We start from the raw sequence: 21127 nt of genomic DNA, 5'->3' as shown, positions 1-21127 counted from the left end.
CACTGTGCTGCATCCTCACTGGCGTACCAGTCTGTACCACTGTGCTGCATCCTCACTGGCGTACCAGTCTGTACCACTGTGCTGCATCCTCACTGGCGTACCAGTCTGTACCACTGTGCTGCATCCTCACTGGCGTACCAGTCTGTACCACTGTGCTGCATCCTCATTGGGGTACCAGTCTGTACCACTGTGCTGCATCCTCACTGGCGTACCAGTCTGTACCACTGTGCTGCATCCTCATTGGCATACCAGTCTGTACCACTGTGCTGCATCCTCACTGGCGTACCAGTCTGTACCACTGAGCTGCATCCTCACTGGCGTACCAGTCTGTACCACTGTGCTGCATCCTCACTGGCGTACCAGTCTGTACCACTGTGCTGCATCCTCACTGGCGTACCAGTCTGTACCACTGAGCTGCATCCTCACTGGCATACCAGTCTGTACCACTGTGCTGCATCCTCACTGGCGTACCAGTCTGTACCACTGAGCTGCATCCTCACTGGCGTACCAGTCTGTACCACTGAGCTGCATCCTCACTGGCGTACCAGTCTGTACCACTGTGCTGCATCCTCATTGGCGTACCAGTCTGTACCACTGTGCTGCATCCTCATTGGCGTACCAGTCTGTACCCCTGTGCTGCATCCTCATTGGCGTACCAGTCTGTACCACTGTGCTGCATCCTCACTGGCGTACCAGTCTGTACCACTGTGCTGCATCCTCACTGGCATACCAGTCTCCATTGTGTGGCAAGAGGATGCAATCTGGGACAGACCCTCCTGGGTTAGTTTATACAATGCATTAGCTTTTGTAGTTTTGAAGGTTAAGCTGTATCAGTGAGGCTGAGGGAGTGAGGTGTGTGTGTGTGTTTTATGTTTATTAAAGTTGAGCAGGGCTGTATCAGTGAGGCTGAGGGAGTGAGGTGTGTGTGTGTGTTTTATGTTTATTAAAGTTGAGCAGGGCTGTATCAGTGAGGCTGAGGGAGTGAGAAGTGTGTGTGTTTTATATTTATTAAAGTTGAGCAGGGCTGTATCAGTGAGGCTGAGGGAGAGGTGTGTGTGTGTGTGTTTTATGTTTATTAAAGTTGAGCAGGGCTGTATCAGTGAGGCTGAGGGAGTGAGGTGTGTGTGTGTGTTTTATGTTTATTAAAGTTGAGCAGGGCTGTATCAGTGAGGCTGAAGGAGTGAGGTGTGTGTGTGTGTTTTATGTTTATTAAAGTTGAGCAGGGTTGTATCAGTGAGGCTGAGGGAGTGAGGTGTGTGTGTGTTTTATGTTTATTAAAGTTGAGCAGGGCTGTATCAGTGAGGCTGAGGGAGTGAGGTGTGTGTGTGTGTGTTTTATGTTTATTAAAGTTGAGCAGGGCTGTATCAGTGAGGCTGAGGGAGTGCTGTTTCTTATCTACGTCTTGAATAATGCAGGCAGGAGGCCCAGGGGTCAGAAGACTAGCTACCTGTGCCAACCTGTCCCACTATCTCTCTCTTTACTCACACACACACCAGTAAACACACACAGCTCCTATTTAGACACACACACACACACACGCACACACCAGCAAACACACACAGCTCCTGTTTGGACACACACACACTAGCAAATATATACATGTACGAAGCACACAGTCCTGCAACTCTCCTGTTTTTACACACACATACTCACACACAGACACACACACACACAGACACACACAGACACACACACAGACACACACAGACACACACAGACACACACAGACACACACGCACTGAGATGCAGGAGGAAACGGGGAGATGTATCGTGTTCTGTTTTATCTCCTTGATAATTTACCTCAAACTTTGGCAGTGCAGTTCCGTTTTTATTGTTTGAAGGTCTTTCCCTCCCAGAGAGATGACACGTGTTTCAATAGGCAGTCTCTTTTATTCTAATTAGCGTGTGATTAGCATACCCTGGATTAGCATAGTTAAATAGTTTGTTTTTCTCTGTGTCTGGCTGTGTGCGTGTGCGCATGTGTTTGTGTTGTTTGACTGACTGACCGCCCCGGGAGGAGTGTCATTTGCATATTACGTTTTTTCCATTAAATATCCCACGGTAACACCTCTTTTTTTGCCACAAGCCCACATCAGTCATACAGACTCCTATTGGAGAATTCAATCTCACATTTAATTTGCCATTGTAATGCAAATTGCGACATACGTTTGTTTTCCCCTCTGAGGGGGAAAAAAGAGGCCATTTGTCATCATCATTTCATCATCGAACAATGGCGCATCAATCTCCTGCCCCTGCCACCTATAGCATATCAGTGAATCAACTTCAACAGTAATTCTTCCCAAGGCAACCACACACGTGGATAGTTAGAAAAACGGCCTCAGCACCAAAGGCTGTTGATTTAGTTATCTTGTTTATGCCGTGAGAATGGATGTCGTTAAGTAAGTTGTTTTCGTGGCACCCAGAAGCTGTCTGCCATGTTTCGATCTCTCACTGTGTTTCTATTGTAGTCTGTGTTAGGAAGAGGTAGTCTGTGTTCATTAGGGCACATGGTTGCAAAACGAAAACCGAAAATGAGCATTTTTTATTGGATAGATAGTTCATTCCTGTGCCTAATGAACATCACCCAGGTGAGTACCTCCACCTACCCCAACCTAAAGTGAATCCATCATCTCTATCACACTGTGCTCTGACATGTGAGTATCCACTTTATTCATCTTGAGAGCTCCCCTACAGTGAATTTAAATGGCTGCCTTTGGAAAATGATCATTCCATTTTATCTAGCCCAGTGGTTCACAACTCAATACCCCCAACAATAGGCTTTTTTTGTAGATCCAGGCACACCTGACTCAACTTGTCAACTAATGAGTTGAATCAGGTGAGTTTGTCCAGGGCTACAACTCAAATGTGTGCTGTTGGGGGGGGATTACTGGGTTACTGGAGGACTGGAGTTGGGAAAAACTGCTCTAGTCAGTGTATAATCAGAAGAGGAAATGGCCTGAGCTTATTGTTTAACTTGTATCTAGCAGGACCTTTAGTGAGGTTGGTTGGTTGATTTATACCCTTAGCCTGGGTATCAATTTCTATTTCACTTCAATTCAATTTAAGGGACTTAAATACATTTCAAATGCCATATTATGTCTATATACTTTCTTGTAATGATGTGCAAATAGTTCAAGTACAAAAGGGAAAATAAATCAACAAAATGATGGGTTCTAGTCATCGGTCCTTCTATGGCCTGCAATCATCTGGGCCGTATTCATTGGAGCACACTGTAGCAAAATGCTTTTCAGCGTAATATGAAACAAGTGGTTCCATTTTGGACAAAAAAAAAACAATTTCAACAGAACATGAGAACCAGAGGTTCTTATTGGACAAATCCAGGTAGTCCCTCCCTGTTTTAGTCTGTTTGGTGCCATACTAAAATAAGTCCTTTACGGCACTGTAGTTGGGTTACCCTCTTTTCAGAGATGAAGACCAACTTAAAAATCAGTGGAAATCCTAGTGAATCGCTTCAAAAGTTGATTCAAGTCAACATTTAAAAAAGCAATTCGATTATAATGTTCATGAATAGGCCTATTCACAACTCAAATTATTATCAAATTGATTAAGTGATTCAGCGATTATATGGACAATATGCATAGTAGGAAAAATATTAGCAGAAATCACATATAATGAACTATGTAGAAATTAAGAGAACGCTAAATCTATCAAGGATATAGGAAGTAAAGGTTCTTTCAATTTGGAATTGTTCTTCAGTAGCAGATAAAGTTGAGGCTCTCCTGGCAGTCCCGGGTCTCCCATGCTCCCTCTGTTACCATGGCCAGGGTGCTGTCCACCCTGGGGCCAGGCCTCGTACTCCAGTGGGTTCCCGTTCACCCACAGCCAGCGGTTGGCCAAGTAACGCAGGCCGGTCCACAAGTGGACCGTGGTGGTCTGGGCCTCCCTGCTCTCCCTCTGGGCCAGAAGCAGCTCCGTCTCAGACACCAGGCTGGTGAGGTCGGTGTGCTGCTCCCTGCAGTACTCCAGAACCTCCTCCCACATCTTGCTCTCTCTCACCACGATCAGCTTCAAGCAGATGAAGTGTAGCTGATGGTATACAAACCCATCTTGCCATCTCTTCCCTTTAATCAGACCATAGTCTTCTTCAGGCCCGTTGTTTGGTTGACCCTTGTCCCAGACACCAAGGTAGGTTGCGTATCCACCTCCCGACCACCGCCTTTTAGGTTGTGGGGCTCTCTGTACAGACCAACCCAGGTGGAGTCGTGAATCCATGCACCTGGTGCCATTTTGTAGCTGCTGCTGTTCCCACTCACTGCTGATGGAGGACAGGTCGGTGTAATGTTCTCTGCAGAACTCCTGGGCTTGTGACCCGTTTGTCTCGGCAGAAACATAGATGTGCTTCCCAGATGCAAAGGTGTATGGTTGATTCCCCCCATCGCTTGTCGCGCCAAATACCCCCAACACACTGGACATGAGGAGCACCGTGTAAACAGTCTTCTCCATGACAATGTTGCGTTCCGATTTGAGGTGAAGTGTCTCCTCTGCTGATGCTGCTCTGTCTGATGCTCTGACTGATGGCGCTGGTCCGTTTCGAGGCACGATGGACCAGTAGAAGAGCTTTTACATTTGACATTTTTGTTTCGCAAATATGCTCACCTGTACAAACATAAGGAATGCAAATCTAACATACGACATATGTCTCTTCGGGGGGGGGGGGGCTCACTGAAGATGGGTGGAGAAAGTTTAACAGGAGTCAGCAACTGACAACGTACACCTTTGAATAAGGGGCCGAAGTTGTTTGCCTGGTCGTTGTGTCTCGACCTGTCCAACAAATTCTCTGACACATGAAAAGGCTGCTCGTAGAAAATGGATGGAAAATGCAAATAACGTGAATAGCTTTGAATGAGGAGCAACAGTTGTTAGTTTAGCGCCACTGCTTTAGGAGTGTCTTCGCTTGACACCCCGGCCAGTTCCTCCCCGCCCGGCTGCCTGTGCAAAATAGCCTAGAATCATAGAAAAATAGGATCTGATTTAGAGGAAAATGTCATTGTATTCACGCTTTTGAATGACATTTCATCGACAAATTGACTTTGAGATGGGACAGATGGACCTTTTACAATGGGGACCACACAGTGGGCAGAAGAACCAAGGAGGTGGGCAGAGCCAAGCAAGAGCTAGCGAAATCCAATTGGACCATTTTAGCATGTACCGTATTTGCATATTTCTGTTAGGGAACGTCTCTGAAGTGCGTGTGTGCAAGAACCTGAATTCTCCCTGTTGGATTCCTTTCGAAACGACAACCATTTTAGAAGTGTTGAGTGATTAGTGTTTTTAAAACTTCTTATGGAGGAGTGTTCCTGTGGCGGGATTAGATCAGTGGAAATTTTAGAGCGCCACCTATAGTTTTTGATAAAACTCAAACTTTCATTAAAACACACATGCAAGGTACTGAATTAAAGCTACACTCGTTGTGGATCTAGCCACCAAGTCAGATTTGTAAAATGCTTTTCGGTGAAAGCATGAGAAGCTATTATCTGATAGCATGCACCCCCCAGAATACCAGACCGTCACCTAAACAACAGATTTTGCGGTAGCCGGCGCCACCCAAAACGCAGAAATAAAATATAAAACATTCATTACCTTTGACGAGCTTCTTTCTTGGCACTCCTATATATCCCATAAACATCACAATTGGGTCTTTTTCCCGATTAAATCCGTCATTGTATAGCCAAAATGTCGTTTTCTGAAGACCGGTCTGGTCCAGGAATATTCCCTTTTACAAGACGCAACGTCACTTTTTAAAATTACAAAAGTTGCCTATAAACTTTTACAAATCACTTCAAACTACATTTCTAAACCAACTTTAGGTATTAATAAACGTTAATAATCTATAAAATTGATCACGGGGTGATCTGTATTCGATAGCAGCAAGTCTTGAAATCATCGTCCATGTTTTCAATTTCACAACATCCTGGGGCGAGCCCCAAGAAAGGAAGTGCCCTAACGTCATCTCACCAAGGATAAAGCAGGCAAAAAATGCCAGTACTGGCGACATCGTGTGGAAGCTGTAGGAATTGTAATGGGGGCCTAGTTTTTTGTCTGTCGCCTTAGACAATACATTGACTGGCGGATTAATATTTTTTTTGGTGAACAGTTTTTCCAGGGATTTTTACTCCTAAACACGTTCTGCTATAGCCACAGACACGATTTAACCAGTTTTAGAGACTTCAGAGTGTTTTCTATACACACATACTTATCATATGCATATACTATATTCCTGGCATGAGTAGCAGGACTTTGAAATGTTGCGCGATTTTTAACAAAAAGCTGCGAAAATTCGCAGCCTCCCTAAGAGGATTTATGGTCGGTTCGGTTTACGCAAGAAGTGACCCTCTGTGACCAAGAGAAAGTAGCCGTGTTTCATTTCTTCAAAATGATTCTGTCTTTTTTTCGCGTTGAGAGCTCTAAATCCGTCTGAGAATATCACAGAGAGATAAAACCACAATTGCCGTCTCCCAGGCTGGGCTCCGTCGCTCAGAGGCAGATTAAATTGATTCTTTGTTTGGAATGGTCAGAAATTGTGACACGTCACTCCCTAGGACAGTGAAATAAGGCACCAAAGTTTGCAATACGACACTAAAGTAAAACTGCAAAAAGAATTGCAAAGAAAGGAACTTTACAACCTGAATAAAAAGTGTTGTGTTGGATTTTGCCTCAAACATAACACATCATTGAGTACCACGCTTCATATTTTCAAGCCTGGTGGTGGCTGCATCATGTTATGGGTATGCTTTTCATTGGCAAGGGAGGTTTTCTTAAATAAAAAGAAATGTAATAGAGCTAAGCACAGTCAAAATCCTAGAGCAAAACCTAGTTCAGTCTGCTTTCCACCAGACACTGGGAGATTAATTCACCTTTCAGCAGAACAATAACCTAAAATACAAGGCCGAATATACATTAGAATATCTTACCAATATGACATTGAATGTTCCTGAATGGCCTAGTTACAGTTTTGACTTAAATTGGCTTGAAAATCTATGACAAGACTTGAAATGGCTGTCTAGCAATGATCAACAACCAACTTGAGAGAGCTTGAAGAACTTTCACGAGAATAATGTGTAAAGGTTGTACAACCCAGGTTTGCAAAGCTTTTAGAGGCTTACCCAGAAAGACTCACAGCTGTAATCACTGCCAAAGGTGATTCTAACATGCATTGACTCCGGGGTTTGAATACTTACGTAAATTTGAGGCTTCTGTACTTGTCTAAAATGTCCCCCCAATTTTTTTTTTCACTTCGTCAGTATGGGGTATTGTGTGTAGATGGGTAAGAATTATCTCTATGTTCCACAACTAGCCAAGCTCCCCTTGGCTAGCGAAAAGTGTAGCACGTAATCATTGGGTTGCCACAGCTGCCCATGCTGCAGAGCTGTCTGACGAAATCACTATTTTAGTAGTTCTTCAAAGTAGATAAGGCACACTATCAAGATTACTACAACTATCAATTGGGTAGAGCTACCTCACAAACTGTTACTATCCCTATCGTCGCTGTGTTTTGTACATTCATCTCGCTCTCATGCGGTCTGTGCACGGTGCCAGGAAGAATAAGCGCAGTGGATTCTGGTGATTGTAGTTAATTACCACATGTTCTGCACTTGACCTAGGTTGAATATTTGCCTGTTGAAAACTACAACTGCCTACAGCTTCCCACAGTTCCTTGTTGATTTGATTCTTGATCACGTGCTTGATATGATTTCTCTTTAGAGAAACGTCACTTTGAGCTCACTTTCAACATGCAACAATTTCAAAGGTTTTACTGAGTTACAGTTCATATATAGAAATCAGTCAATGTAAATACATTGATTAGGCCCTAATCTATGGATTTCACATGACTGGAAATACAGATATCCATCTGTTGGTCACAGAACCCTTAAGAAATAAGGTAGGAGCGTGGATCAGAAAACCAGTCAGTATCTGGTGTGACCACCATTTGCCTCATGCAGCACGACACATCTCCTTTGTATAGAATTGATCAGGCTGTTGATTGTGGCCTGTGGAATGTTGTCCCACTCCTCTTCAATGGCTGAGTGAAGTTTATGGATATTGGCGGGAACTGGAACAGACTGTCGTACATGTCGATGCAGATCATCCCGATCACACTCAATGGCTAACATGTCTGGTGAGTATGCAGGCCATGGAAGAACTGGGACATTTTCAGCTTCCAGGAATTTTGTACAGACCCTTGCGACATGGGGCTGTGCATTATCATGCTGAAACATGAGTTAATGGCAGCAGATGAATGGCATGACAATGGATCTCGTTACGGTCTTTCTGCGCAAAAATGCCATGGCGTTCGTTTTCTGTAGCTTATGCCTTCCCATACCATAACCCCACCGCCACCATGGGGCACTCTGTTCACAACGTTGACATCAACAAACCATTCGCCCACACGATGCCATACAACAAACGTGGTCTGCGGTTGGACATACTGCCAAATTCTCTAAAACAATGTTGGAGGCGCCTCGTGGCAGAGAAATGGCCATTCATTTCTCTGGCAACAGCTCTTGTGGACATTCCCGCAGTCATCTTTTATTTCAGCTCATGAAATATGGAGTCAACACTTTACATATTGCATTTATATTTTTGCTCAGTGCAAATGGAATTCAAGCAATTGAACCTATGTAAAAAAAAAAATATATATATATATTTGATTAATGGTTCAGCACTAGCAAAGGGTTAAGTCTATAAAACGTGGTGCGCTCTATTCCTACGAGATTTGAGTTTTGAACAGAAAACTGTACTGAGATGGGATGTGTCATTCGTGAGAACACTTGCAGACTGTCATCCCGGCTTAATCCTGCTACGTCTTCCGCCTCTTCCTTGCCACTGCACTTCCTCTCATCACCATATTTGGTAATGATTGGATGCCCCCCCTAGCAGACGCTTCAAGTTTTTATACATGTGTCTATTCTGGGCTTCCACTTTTATGTCAACACAAGTTATTATTTACCACTTAGCTACCCCACTTTGTTTGCCTTGTGTTGAAAGAGCTCACCTGGCTGCGTCCGATTGTCTTTTGAATTAAACTTGTCATTGAGCTCGTTCACCTGGGTAACTTTCAGAACACTTTTTCAAACCCCTTTTGCATGTGCCAGGAAGACACACGAAAAGACTTGACTGTTGCTCCTCATTCAAAATGATGCACTGAATTTGCACACATCTGTTCAAGCTTTCCACCCACTGCATCAGTCACATTTCCAGACATCGGGCTGGGAATTTGTTTTGGGAAAAAAACACCCTTTGTGTTCGTTGATTTGCTTGCCCGCATGTTTGAATGAGCACGCAAAGGAACTTTCCTTTCCGCCTGTCTCGAAAACAACTAAGAAATGTAAAGTTCTGCTCTTGGTCCTTTGTGCCTCCAGCAGACCGGCCTCATCCTCATCCTCATCACTCATCAGTCAAATCATCAGACGTATCAGACACAGCAGAACAGACATCCTTTACTTCACACCTCACATCTGAACACAACACCGCAGTGGAGAAGACTGTCTCCACAGTGCTCCTCATGTCCAATGTCTGTGTGTGTGTGGGGTGTTTGGGAAGAGACTGATGAAAAAAGAATTTTGGGACAATCAAAATTCTTTGGTATCTGGGAAGCACATTTATGTTTATGTTGACAAAACGTGGGCAGAGGGCGTTATACTGGCCTGTCCTCCATCAGCAATGAGTGGGAAGAGGGCGTTATACTGGCCTGTTCTCCATCAGCAATGAGTGGGAAGAGGGCGTTATACTGGCCTGTCCTCCATCAGCAATGAGTGGGAAGAGGGCGTTATACTGGCCTGTTCTCCATCAGCAATGAGTGGGAAGAGGGCGTTATACTGGCCTGTCCTCCATCAGCAATGAGTGGGAAGAGGGCGTTATACTGGCCTGTCCTCCATCAGCAATGAGTGGGAAGAGGGCGTTATACTGGCCTGTCCTCCATCAGCAATGAGTGGGAAGAGGGCGTTATACTGGCCTGTTCTCCATCAGCAATGAGTGGGAAGAGGGCATTATACTGGCCTGTTCTCCATCAGCAATGAGTGGGAAGAGGGCGTTATACTGGCCTGTTCTCCATCAGCAATGAGTGGGAAGAGGGCATTATACTGGCCTGTTCTCCATCAGCAATGAGTGGGAAGAGGGCGTTATACTGGCCTGTTCTCCATCAGCAATGAGTGGGAAGAGGGCGTTATACTGGCCTGTTCTCCATCAGCAGCAACTGGCCTGTTCTCCATCAGCAATGAGTGGGAAGAGGGCGTTATACTGGCCTGTTCTCCATCAGCAATGAGTGGGAAGAGGGCGTTATACTGGCCTGTTCTCCATCAGCAATGAGTGGGAAGAGGGCGTTATACTGGCCTGTTCTCCATCAGCAATGAGTGGGAAGAGGGCGTTATACTGGCCTATTCTCCATCAGCAATGAGTGGGAAGAGGGCGTTATACTGGCCTGTTCTCCATCAGCAATGAGTGGGAAGAGGGCGTTATACTGGCCTGTTCTCCATCAGCAATGAGTGGGAAGAGGGCGTTATACTGGCCTGTCCTCCATCAGCAATGAGTGGGAAGAGGAACAGCTAAGAAGTGTTGCAGGCGGCTGGTTGTATCATTGGATCTGCATTGGTCTGTACAGAGAGCCTTACAACCTAACAGGCTGAAAGTGGTCGACCAATTGTGATGGGTGGCATGATAACTATGAGAATGTTCCATCCTCCTTCTTCTGCTCTGAGCTGATTGTTCTGAGGGAGAACAAGACGTGGGAGGAGGTTCTGGAGTACTGCAGGTTGCAGCATATGGACCTCACCAGCCTGGTTTCTGAGACAGAGCTGCTTATGGCCCAGAGGGAGAGCAGGGAGGCCCAGGCCTGGACGACCGCTGGCTGTGGGTGAACGGGGATCCCCTGGAGTGCGAGGCCCCAGGGTGGACAGCATCAGTGCCCCCGCCTGGAACCATCGCTGTGGGGCAATTGCAACAGAGAGACTCAACTCTGCTACTAGACTGAGACTGAGACCTTCTTAGGGAAGAGGGACCTGAGAATCTCATAGGGCGCATCTCAATAGTCCTCTCAAATTCTAAAAAGATTTTAATTAAAAAATATATATATTTATTTTTTATTTCACCTTTATTTAACCAGGTAGGCTAGTTGAGAACAAGTTCTCATTTACAACTGTGACCTGGCCAAGATAAAGCAAAGCAGTGCGATACAAACAACACAGAGTTACACATAATACAATAGAGAAAAGTCTATATAGAGTGTGTGCAAATGAGGTAGGATAAGGGGGGGGTGAGGCAATAAATAGGCCATAGTGGCTAAATTATTACAGTATGGCAAATCATCAATCTCCACAGTGCTCCTCATGTCCAGTGTGTGTGGGGGGCATTTGAGAAGAAACTGATGAAAGACTCATCTTGGGACAATGAAAATTCTTTGGTATCTGGGAAGCACATCTACGCTTGACAAAACATGGGCACAAGCTCAGGAGTTCTGCAGAGAGCCTTATACTGACATGTCGTCCATCAGCAGTGAGTGGGAAGAGAACAGGGTGCATCTCAATAGTCCAAATTGGTTTCCTCTCAAATTCTAATAAGATGTTAATAAGAATGATCAAAATCCACCATTTTAATTTCATTTAAACAGGTCCTATCTTGAAAAAATGTTCCTACCACAGTGAAAAAGAACACATACTGTACAGTACATGCTCGTACAACTTTTCAATTAGAGCTATCTTACTTTCAACACAGCCCTGTTCCTCCTTTAGGTTTAACTTTACTGTGAGTCATTGGAGATAAGCAATTCTGTCTATTTTATGATACTCATATAAGCAGCATACAGTATGCCTTTTCTATTAGGCTCTAATACATACTTCCCAGAAAAATACCGTTCTGACAGCATGGCTGAATGTGAGACAATTACTGACTGTTTGTGCATTTCCATTACTAGCGTGTCGGGTTCTATATTTACCGTGTCAATTGAAGTAGCCCGCCGGGGTGCTAATAGCTAACAGCGTCTTTGACACAAACACATTGGAGGTGAACAACAGGTTATAACCGAGGGTCCAACGGAGACCAGGCGCTAATAGGAACAGGTTGCACCTCTCTGCTGTACTCCTTCCCTTACAGAACGGACCTGAGTACACTTAGTGATGATCAAACCCAGTTGGTGGGAGGAAGGAGGCAGCAGAGCGCCATTCAGTGCTTACTCAACCAATCGGAGACCTCTGCACCTCTTTCAGCAGGTTATTAGACAGGAAGTGTGCCTCACAGAGAGTGCTGCCGCAACACCAACCTGAGGTGATTGCCAAGGCAACAAACTCTGACTGTTAGGCCAACACACAAGACCTCAGCATTAGAAACGTTTATATTATTAGAAAAGGTTGGATAATCCATTAACTTTACACTGTTAGTCGAGATTAGAAGTCAGCCCTCACTAGTTCTTCTTGTATCTGAGTGGCTCACTGGTTGTAATGAATTCAAATATTCTTTAATTATACTAGTGTGGCTGCCCAAAGCCTTACTGCAATCTGATTGTTAAAGTGCCCCACTAATTTGATTTGATGTTGCCATACCAACCACGACCAGACAGCTCTACGGGGATTTTTAATTGGTGGCAATTCAAGTAGTTAGTCCTGTATTAAATGTCCAATTATGCAAAATAATGATTTTTCAAAGGTCGATTTGATGGACGGTCCCTGTTGCAGATAATACTGTATATATTAGTGAAATTGATCGTTTTGCGTCAAAACAGAATCAAAACTAGAGAGTTTTTCTTCTGGGCCCGTAATCACAAAGTGTCTCAGAGTAAAAGCGGTGATCTAGAATCAGTTCTCACTTTTAGATCTTAATGTTTAAGATTATATGGACTGGTAGAATCTGATCATAGATCAGCACTCCTACTCTGAGACACTTTGTCAATACAGGCCCTGGACCTTTAATTTCTTTGCACCTGCTTTGTCCATCACAGTGGTATAACTGCCAGGCAGGAAGAATCCCATTAGCTGTCACTGTTACCATGGTGACATACCATACCCTGGCCATTTGTTTGTTTTTCTATGACCCCTCTGATTGGGGCTGAGGAGATATCCTTGAATGGCCCACTATGGGTACAGGCACTTTGCATGTGAGGTTAAAGAACAGGTGTGTGTTCGTGTGAGGGTGTATGTCTGCATGTGCATGTATGTGTGTGTGTGTGTGTATGTGCGCATGTGCTGAGGGGTAATGCTCAAAATAATACTTATCATGTGAGTTTTAAGGGCAGGTGTGCGTTTGTGTGTATGTGCCCGTGTGTGAAGTACACATATTTGTGTGTATGCATGTGTGTGTCTCTGAGAGTGTGTGAGAGGCGTGCATCTGCACACACACTTTCGGAGACGCACTGACTCTCAAAGGCACCTCGGCAACATCCAATTTGACCAGGTCCATATATTATTGAGTGGGGTCAGGTGTTACTCTTCTATTTATGCCTGTGAACAAAGGAGGGAAAAAAAATGTTCCTTCCCACTCGTTTCATTTCCGCCAAGCCTGTCACTAGGGACTCCAGAGGTGCCTTTGACAGATTACACTCCAGAGAAATGAATACAGTTTATCTTCCAAATGTTTCTCCACGAATATAAACACTGTTTGACTGTAATCAACATTGGGTTGGACAGACACAGACGAGACTTGGAGCTTTCAAATGGAAGATGTATTCCACTTAAGTGGAATATAAGTGGAATATAAGTGGGACAACAGAGTATTTTTCAGTTGGAGTACAAATGGGCAGAAGAAGCACACACTCACTTTGAAAGTGTGCTTCAAAGCGCTTTAAAAGTTCAACTCAATAACACAATCACTAATGTACAATCAGCCACCCAAGCATTTGGTCATGATGTTTTATCAACATACACTCTCCTATTTGTTTATTTAGAAGGTGAAGCTAACATTTGTAAATGTGGCTCTATGCGAAAGTATAGAATGTCACCTTTTATTTGAGGGTATTTTCATACATTTAATTTAGAAATGAAAGCACTTCATGTATCTTGTCCCCGCATTTGAAGAAGTATTTGGACAAATTCACTTAGTGTTTTAGAGTAGTCAAAAGTTTAGTATTTGCTACTGTATTCCTAGCCAGCAATGACTACGTCAAGCTTGTGGCTCTACAAACTTGTAGGATGCATTTGCAGTTTGTTTTGTTTTTGTTTTCAGTTTTCAGGGAGACCTATCACCTCTGTGGCAGACCAGGGGGTTTGGTCAAGACGTTTACATAGATCAGACACGGGCAGAGTATGATTAGCTCGGTTTCAAGGGTGTTGATTAAATAATAATTCAAAAAGAAAAGAACAGGTCTCCCCATGAGACCCTCTCCGGGATACCTTCTCCTTGGCTCTGGGTCTTCCTGTATCCTGTTGGGCACACAAACCCTCGGCTTAGCTCGGGTAACCGTATCCAACCACATGGAAGTCACCTCACTTCCCCTAGTCCTCTCTCTGTGTGCTCTTTATGGGCCTCTCACAGCTGGTGAGCAATCCGCCCTTGATTACTGACCTGCTGTACGCCAACCCCCCTAGCTCTGCCGGCGAGGGGACGGTCATCAGTGCAACGTCTGTCTCCCTTCTCGATAGGGCATCCGCGTTTCCATGCTTCGCCCCTGACCTGAGCACAACAGAAAAAGAGAAGCGTTGAAGGAACAAGAACCACCTGGTGACCCGATCGTTTTTGTGGTTTCCCCTGGCCATCCAGACCAGGGGAGCATGGTCAGTGACCAGGGTGAAGTGGGTACCTAGCAGGTAATACTTGAGAGTGTCTAGCGCCCACTTCACCCCAGGTACTCCCGGGAGGAGGCTGCCAACAGAACCTGCCAATAACCTTTGGTCAGGTCAATGGTGCTGATGTACCGGGCCTTTCTCAATTGGTCGATGAGCTCGTCCACCCTCGGCATGGGATATGCGTTGAATAAGCTGATGTCGTTCACCCCCCGGAGATCGTTACAGAAGCGGAGGCTACCGTCCGGTTTGGGCACCAACACGATGGTGCTGCACTATGCACTGTGGGACTCTTCTATGACCCCCATTCTCAGCATAGCCTCCACTTCCTGTTTCACGGCCTCCCTCCGGGCCTCCGGAATCCGATATGGCCTCTTTCGTACCGTCTTCTCAGAGAAGACCGCCGTGTCCCAGTCGACGAGCTACCTGAGCTCTTGCTTCTGGGTCGGGTCGAGGTCCTTATTGCTCGGGACCTCCACTGGTACCGTTGGCGTCCTGGGTCCCAACCATAACACGGCCAAGGCTGTCCTCTCGTGCCACTTCTTCAACAGGTTCATATGGTAAATCTGTTGGGGTTTCTGTCTCCCAGGTCACCTCGTATGGTCTGTGCCATGTTGCCAGGAACTTACTTTCGGCGGTCCGGATCGGCTTGATCTGCAGGAGCGCACACAACTCTTTCATGAGGCGGGACATAAACTCTGTACCTTGGTCTGTCAGGATCTCGGTCGAGATGCCCACCCGGCTATAGAGGTGGAACAGCTCCCGGATGATTCCCTTAGACACCGCCGCCCATAGGGGAATGGCCTCGGGATACCTGGTGGCATAGTCCACCATTACCAAGATGTACCTGTGTCCCCGTGCGGTGTTACGGATACAGGTATCCTGTGTCTGTGTGTGTGTGTATCCTGTGTTCTTTTCGCTCCTTCTCTTTTCGCTCCTTCTCCCCAATCTCTCTGTAAATGCCATGTCTGTAGGTCTCTGTGTTTCACTCTATCGTTGTGTATTAACCTCTCTTTTGTTTGAGCACCTCCATAGCACTTTGTCATCACCTGTGAGTATTGTTTTTGGTTATGGTGTTTGTGTTTGATTGCTGGTGGGAAAATGGGAAACCAAGACAAGTCGCCCATGGGCATACACTACCCGTAGGTAGACTTTGTTAAATACACTAGTTAGAACTGGGCGGACCACCCACTGTATCTTTGGTTAGTTAGTTAGCTGTTGTTAAAGTAGGCTAGTCTAGCTTAGGGGTGTTTTTGAATACTTATTGTTTCTTTCCTTGGGTCCAGCTCAGCCCCTTTTCCTGCTCCCCCCATTACCGTGTGTTTTACAATAAACCCTGAGTTTGACGGTAGATTTCAGTTGTCCTGGTTATTTCGTTCTCACTTTTACTTTGTCACAATTATAATTTGCATGAGTTATGTTACGGGTCTCACTACCATCCCCCCTAGACTGTCGGGCCAAAAGGGATTCGTAACATAAGTGGGGGCTCGTCCAGGATCTGTCATAACTGACACCCCTGCCGCTCATGTAGATTGTTGTAGTGGTATAGTTCAGTGTTGAGCGTGATAGCTGCTGTAGAATTAGTGTTTGCTATTTTCGTTGGCTCTTGTGAAGTAGTTTAAGATGGCTACTTTTGAGTTGAATTCCTTTTTGGATAACCCTTCGTGGGAGGTATTTCACAAATGTCGTAGAGTTGATTTAATGACCTTGGCTGACCATTATTCAATATTGATTCCACAGAATGTAGTTAACCTCTTTGGTCGACCCGACATGCAGGCGTCCCATCTAGACATCTGGAAATGCAAATGCGCTACGCTAAATGCTAATAGCACTCGTTAAAACTCAAACGTTCATTAAAACATACATGCAGGGTACTGAATTAAAGCTACACTCGTTGTGAATCCAGCCAACAAGTCAGATTTTTAAAATGCTTTTCGGCGAAAGCATGAGAAGCTATTATCTGATAGCATGCAACACCCGTACAGACCCGCAGTGGACGTGAACAAAATAATTAGCATAGTCGGCGCTACACAAAATGCAGAAATAAAATATAAAACATTCATTACCTTTGACGATCTTCTTTGTTGGCACTCCTAGATGTCCCATAAACATCACTATTGGGTATTTTTTTTCGATTAAATCGGTCCATATATAGCCTAGATATCGATCTATAAAGACTGTGTGATCAAGGAAAAAAACAGCGTTTTATAACGCAACGTCATTTTTTAAAATTAAAGTCGACGATAAACTTTCACAAAACACTTTGAAATACTTTTGTAATGCAACTTTATGTATTAGTAAACGTTAATAATCGATCAAATTGATCACAAGGCGATGTATATTCTATAGCTCTACGTCTTGAAATAATGTCAGGATAAATCTCAACCAAAACATCCGGTCGGAGACCGGAAGAAATGGGCTGTCTCTTCTTCGTTTGACCAAGAAACAAAGCCAGGCAATTGACAAGACTGGTGACATCGTGTGGAAGCTGTAGGAATTGCAATCTCGGCTCCAGGTAATGTGGTTCCCATTCAACAATACATTCAAGTGGCGCATTGATATATTTTCCAATTTTCAGTGATCAGATTTTCCTGCGCTTTTCGATGAAACGCACGTTCTGTTATAGTCACAGCCGTGATTTAACCAGTTTTAGAAACCTCTGAGTGTTTTCTATCCACACATACTAATCATATGCATATACTATATTCCTGGCATGAGTAGCAGGGCGCTGAAATGTTTCGCGCGATTTTTAACAGAATGTTCGAAAAAGTAGGTTCAGTCGGAGGTTAAAAAGCTGGTGTTAAATGTATTGTTGGAAGAGCAGGTGCTTGTTTTACCGCTGCCTGAGCCTACTACCCCTGTAGCGGATGTTGCTGCTCCTGTAAGCCCATTGGTGTCTGATAATGAGGGCGAGGCTAAAACACCAGCCACATTGTCCCGTTTTGATCCACTCTCCCCACAGTCAACCGGTGATGCCAGGAGGGATGTCCGGTCAATACAGTTCCAACTGGAGGCGGAAGAGAGAGCCCAAATTAGGCGAGAGACTCTCCAGTTGGAGATGTGTAAAATTGAGGCAGAAAGAGAACAACGGCATTTGGAGATGTGTAAAATTGAGGCAGATAGAGAACAAAGGCAGTTGGAGTTCAAAATGTGCCAGATGGAACTGGAGGCAGAGACAGCAAGGCTAGCCTTCGTTCCTACTGTGCCTGTTTGTGAGCCGTCCTCACCATCTGTGTCCTCAAACACGCTTGACATTAGTAGGCAGATTGCCTTAGTACCTTTGTTCAGAGAGTCTGAGGTTGACTCCTATTTTTGTGTATTTGAGCGTATAGCCGTAGCATTGAAATGGCCTGAAGAGGTATGGTGTCTATTACTTCAGTGTAAATTAACTGGTAAAGCCCAAGAGGTTTTGTCAGCGCTACCTCTGGAGGACAGTTTGAATTATGACATGGTCAAAGCTACTGTTCTTCGTGCCTATGAGCTTGTGCCTGAGGCATACCGACAGAGATGTAGGTCTCATAGAAAGTCTTCTAGTAAGACTTATGTAGAATTTGCTAGAGACAAGGGAAATCTGTTTGATAAATGGCATGCTGCTCGTAAGGTAACTGATTTCAACTCTCTCCGTGAGTTAATCTTGTTGGAAGAGTTTAAAAATTGCTTACCCAAACGCATTGTAGTTTACCTAAACGAACAGAAAGTATCCTCCCTGGCAGAAGCGTCTGTGTTGGCAGACGAGTTTGTGTTGACGCACAAGAGTGTGTTTTCGGCTCATACTGAGAGTAGAGCCACTAAGTTTCCTACTTTTAGTCCTAGTCGACCAGCAGTAGTATATCAAGCACGCCAGAAGAATGAGCGTCCCTGTTTCTATTGTCATAAAGTAGGACATATGATTAATGATTGCTTCATGCTTAAACGCAAACAAGGGATGCCTCTTCATGCCAAGCCGCCAACAGGTGTTGCTCTAATTCGTACGGTTGTGAGGTCTGCAACAAAACAGGTGCCTCAGGGTAACTGTAGTTTGAAAGTCTCAGTCCCCTACCGCAATTATGAACCATTCATTTCCGAGGGGTTTGTGTCCCTAACGAATGACGAAGCGTCTCAGCGTCCGGTTAAAATTCTTAGAGATACTGGTGCGGCGCAGTCGTTTATATTGTCTGATGTGTTGCCCTTATCTGACGATACATACTGTGGTTCCAGTGTGTTAGTGCAGGGTATTGAAATGGGTTTTGTCCCAGTGCCATTGCACTTTGTGAAAGTACACTCTGAGTTAATCAGTGGAGTATTCAGAGTGGGGGTACGTCCTATGTTGCCAGTGAAAGGTGTGACCTTTATAATGGGTAACGATATTGCCGGAGGAAAGGTAGTACCCGTATTGGAAGTATTGGATAAAAGTGACCACTCTCTCTCGAATGAGCTGGCACAGAGGTTTCCACATGTGTTCCCCGCTTGTGCTGTCACTCGTGCTCAGGCACTACAAGAGGGTGACGAGATAGATTTGTCGAACACTGTTCTGTTCAAAGAGATTGATCAAGAGGATGGATTGTGTGATACCTCTGAGAAGCTGATCACCTCTGACAAACAGCCCAGGAAAGAATCAAAGAACGTTGAACTTATTGCTGATGCAATACAGTTAGTTACCAGTCACTCGTGAGCAGCTGATTGCTAACCAAAAGGTTGACAACAAGCTTGAGAAATGCTTTTCTAGTGTTGTCTCATTGGAAGATGTGAAGAAGAACGTGGCTTACTTCATTGATGGTAATCTCCTCATGCGTAAATGGAAATCCCATGTTGACGCAGGTGGAGATTGGAATGCTGTTTATCAAATGGTGATTCCTACAGCCTTTCGACAAAATGTGTTATCCCTTGCTCATGATCACCAGTGGTCTGGTCATTTAGGAATCACAAAGACTTATGATCGGATCCTTCAACATTTCTTTTGGCCGGGTTTAAAACAAGATGTGTCTCAGTTCTGTCGGACATGCCACACATGTCAGATAACAGGAAAACCAAATCAGGTTATTCCTCCAGCTCCTCTTTGTCCCATACCTGTCATCGGTGAACCATTCGAACATGTGGTGGTTGATTGTGTCGGACCGTTACCGATGACAAAATCGGGTAACCAGTTTTTGTTAACGATTATGTGTATGGCTACAAGATACCCCGAGGCCATTCCTCTGTGGAGGATTACATCCCCGGTAGTGAGTAAAGCCTTAATAAAATTCTTCATGACATTCGGCTTACCTAAGGTGGTACAAAGCGATCAAGGTACCCAATTTCCTATCCAAGCTCTTCAAGCAGGTGTTAAAATCCTTGTCAATTGCGCACCGTGTGTCAAGCGCCTATCACCCAGAGTCTCAGGATGCGCTTGAAAGATGGCATCAGACACTTAAGTCTATGCTACGTAAATATTGTTTGGAATCTGAGAAAGATTGGGATGAGGGAGTTCCTCTAGTTTTGTTTGCTGCTCGTGAAACTGTGCAGGAGTCCCTAGGTTTCAGCCCGGTTGAACTAGTGTTTGGTCACACAGTGAGAGGACCAATGAAAGTCCTTAAAGAACAGTTCTTGTCCCAAGAGTTGTGTACCAGAGATGAGAATGTGTTGGACTACGTTAGTCGCTTTCGTGAGCGCCTACACCAAGCTTTTGCTCTCGCAAAGGAAGCTCTGTCTTCATCACAGAGGAGTATGAAAGGACACTATGATAAAAAGGCTGTTTCTCGCCCACTACAGCCAGGTGACCAAGTACTGGTGTTATTACCTGATCCAGGGTCTTCACTGTCAGCTCGTTTCTCTGGTCCTTAGAAAATTGAAAAGAAAATAAGTGAAACTGACTATGTGCTTCAAACTCCTGGTAGACAACGCCAATCTCGTGTGTAAAAATGATTGTTGTATGTTTTGCAAGGTAGTTGCTTTGTTGTTGTTCTGAGTATTCATTAATACTGTGGTCGCAATCCCCCCTAGGGTTGCTCTTTTAAGGGTGGGAGTGTTTCGGATACAGGTATCCTGTGTCTGTGTGTGTGTGTGTGTATCCTGTGTTCTTTTCTCTTCTTCTCCCCTCGCAGGTGAAAATCATCACTCCCCAATCAGTCACCAATCCAATCATCAATCAGAAGACACACCTCCTCCTGTTTCCTACTCAATCACAGTTCCTTTCCCTTGGTTTAAAAACCCCATCTTGTTTGCTCAATTATAATTTGCATGAGTTATGTTACGGGTCTCACATAGGGCCGCGAACAGTGGACAATCCCGTCCCACTAGGAGAGGTACGGGCAGCTCTGGCACTGCACCCACCATCATCTGACAGCTCCCTTGTGGCGTCACGATGTTAGTCCATACGGTGGGATACTGTTTTGTGTCACCGTGGACACAGGAAATGGACATCTCCCTACCCCGTTCGGTCTCCTGGT

This window comes from Oncorhynchus keta, chromosome 32, assembly GCF_023373465.1.
Source record: "Oncorhynchus keta strain PuntledgeMale-10-30-2019 chromosome 32, Oket_V2, whole genome shotgun sequence".
In the NCBI taxonomy this organism is placed as follows: Eukaryota; Metazoa; Chordata; class Actinopteri; order Salmoniformes; family Salmonidae; genus Oncorhynchus; species Oncorhynchus keta.
The sequence above is the reverse complement of the archived record's forward strand: the minus strand, read 5'-3'. Positions refer to the sequence as shown.